The sequence below is a fragment of the Octopus bimaculoides genome, chromosome 2, assembly GCF_001194135.2.
Source record: "Octopus bimaculoides isolate UCB-OBI-ISO-001 chromosome 2, ASM119413v2, whole genome shotgun sequence".
In the NCBI taxonomy this organism is placed as follows: domain Eukaryota; kingdom Metazoa; phylum Mollusca; class Cephalopoda; order Octopoda; family Octopodidae; genus Octopus; species Octopus bimaculoides.
In genome coordinates, this window is record NC_068982.1 from 51,940,972 (window position 1) to 51,944,094 (window position 3,123).

At 36.6% G+C, this 3,123-nt stretch overlaps 1 protein-coding gene across 3 annotated transcripts in view; it reads right to left on the minus strand.

Annotated features, from left to right (window-relative positions):
- LOC106867406 (tripartite motif-containing protein 2) overlaps nucleotides 1–3,123 on the minus strand; it is a 146,690-nt gene that overhangs the window by 96,645 nt on the left and 46,922 nt on the right. The window contains exon 1 of one of the 3 annotated variants that reach the window (XM_014912270.2): nucleotides 2,413–3,034. The exons of 1 other annotated variant lie outside the window; for it this stretch is intronic. The gene's annotated coding sequence lies outside the window, so the exon portion shown is untranslated. Of the gene's footprint in view, nucleotides 1–1,829; nucleotides 2,286–2,412; nucleotides 3,035–3,123 lie in introns of those variants that run through there. One more of the 3 variants, XM_014912269.2, reaches the window with a different exon arrangement.

A 3,123-nucleotide genomic window follows, 5' to 3' on the forward strand; every position in this document is an offset into this window, starting at 1 on the left:
AAACTAGATCCTGTGTAAGACAGTTCGGTATTCTCTGTAAATGCACAAAAACTGTTTTAAGGGCTACATACTTTGTATTGTTGTTATTGGATTAGCGAAACAATTATGAGAACAGAACCAAAGGATAAGCCCCGCTTTCCCGGGAATTACCGGGTACATCAGTTAGTATACATATATATATATATATATATGCATACATATACATGCATTTATATGCACATATATGCATGCATTTATACGCGCATATATGCATACATATACATGCAATTATATATATATGTGCATACAAATACATGCATTTATATATACATACAAATGCATATATATATATAAGCATACATATAAATGCACATATATATACATATATACATATGCATATATATACATGCATTCATATATAAATATATATATATGCAAACATATACATGCATTCATTGCATTTATATACGTATGCATACATATACATGCATTTATTGCATATATATATATATATATATACATACATATACATGCATTTATTGCATATATATATATATATATATAAGTTAAAAAAACAATAACAAAAAAACAACAAAGTGAGGACGTGATATGGATAGTGTTATTGGACGCTCAGGAAAGGAAAGAGACAGTGCATGACGTTTCGGGCGTAGCCCTTCGTCGGAAAGATGGAAAGTTCGGAGAATGGAAGAACGGAGAAAGAGGAAAATGGTACCGATGCCCACGAGGTATAGATATATATAGATGCATACATATATTGGTAAAAAAAACCCTTCGGTCATGAATGACCATGGGATTACACCTAGAAAGTAACCCTCCGAGGAACAAGTCCGGACAAGGTTGTTTATGGAAGACCAGCAGTCGACTACGCTTACCAGCCTCCTATCTCCACGCCATCAATGTTATCCAAGGGAAGGCAATGGCTGATACAGCTGGGCACCAGCGACGTCGCAACTCATTTCTACAGCTGGGTGAACTGGAACAACGTGAAATTAAGTGTCTTGTTCAAGGTGGTGCCCCAGCATGGCAGCAGTTTACTGACTGAAACAGTATAAAAGACGCAGACACACAATCTCTCTCTGACAGACACACACAATCTGTTTCTGTCTCTCGCTTACACACACACACACACACACACACACACAAAGAGACATGCATATTTAAAATTAGCTTTGTTTTTGTTGTCAGAATATTTTTAGATATTATCTCGCGTAAGAAGACATTCTGTTGACACCCTATGTATTCACAGTTGGCACGTACTTGCTGTGTTAAATATTAACTAAACTTTAACCTGGTTACAAGTGCGTAACTGTAATGAAATGTATAATCAGCTGCTCGAAGGAAAATAAACCTTGTCCACCGAACTCATGTCATTCATATACGACGAGTTTGTGTTTATTTTTGTTATTTTGCCCTCAACCCCAGTATAGGAGCGAGACTGTATGGTTAAGAAACTTGGCTCCCAACTATGTAGCCTTGGGTTCAGTCCTACTGCGCGGCTCCTATAAGTGTTTTCTACTATATGGCCCCTAGACCGAACAAAACTTTGAGAGTGGATTTGGCAGACGGAAATTAGAAGCTCGTCGAGTGTGTGTGTGTGTGTGTCCACCCCCATTATCGCTTGACGTCTCCGTTCCCTTGCGGTTCGGCAAAAGCGACCGATAGAACAAGTAACCAGACTTTAAAAGAAATAAGTACTGAGATCGATGTGTTCAATTGAACCTTACAAAGTGGGGCGCCCCAGCTTTGTCGCAGTACAATGACTAAAGACAAAAATAGATAATCAGTTAAATGTAAATAACCAACTCTTTTAAACAGATTAAATAACGTACCTTTTCTCGAACTGCATACCTGGAACAAACACTCCGTCTGATGTGGAGATCGTATTTAAACCGGGGTTAAGAGCTTTTATTTTATATATATATATTTAATCTAATCCGGAGCTTTACGTTTATGAGTTTAAATCTCGTCCGCCATCCACTGTACTTGTCTCCCATCCATCCCCTCCAGGCCCTATAAGTCAATCGATTTTCCTCCCCTCCATTTACGCAAATTAGCCTCGTGCCAATTCAAAACCAATTGTTGTTTTTCTATAGCTGCTCAAACAAAAGATTAGCAGACATAATTCAACTCCACCTGCTCTGTGTGTGAGTCCGACAGGGATCTTTACTCCCATCTACCTCTTCCTTTCTGTCTCATAATTAACAAAACAAAACGAGCTGCTAGCTGCTCCATATTTTCCATACTGTCTATCTCCCAAACGTGGGAGATAGATAGACAGCGGGGAAAGTATTAGCTTACTAACACCATCTGTTGGTTAACTACGATTGTAATTTTTTTTTTTCAGGGAGAAACAAAGAAAAATACAAAACAAAACAACATGCGAAACTAGAACAAATGACAAGTTTTACTCACCCCGTGAATATTATTTCAGCGTTTTTTACTACCTCTGATTTTAGTGAAACAAAATTCGCCCGCTTCTTTTCATACTTGTTGCTTTTAAATCAGTAATTCATAGAGAAGAAGAAATTCCTTCCGCTCCCCCTCGGCCAGTGGCAAAAGTTTCAGAATTCCCAAGGGAAAATTTTAGAAGTGTAATGAAGAAACTGTTTTCAGGTGGCAAATTCTTCATAATTATTACTATTTGCAGTTATTTTTGGCTAGATTTATTTCCCTTAATGTCGACCTTAAAGGATGCTAATGTTAATTTAATGTAAGGTTGTTAATGTTATGCAATAAATGATGTATACAAGACTACTTTCTTTTTTTTTTATCATATGCAGGGGGAAATCGGAATGGTGAACTGCTAAAGGAGGGAAACTGAAAAAAGATATTACGAAAACCTAATTTAGAGGTTGCTTTCTTCATATAAAAATGTTTTAAGTCACATGTTATTAAAAAATAGTAACCACATTGCTTTCTGGAATTAGATTGTGAGGATATTGAGTAGCTAACTAATGACCACGCCTCAAAATAACATGCCTTGTTAATTAACCTAATGCAGACTAGGAAACAACTAATTTGTCAGTAATTTTAAAGTCTTTAAATAACAAAAGAATACTGCACTTAAAATATGATTAAAGAATCAACTTTTCTTGTGTGTGTGTGTGTGTGTGTGTGTGTGTG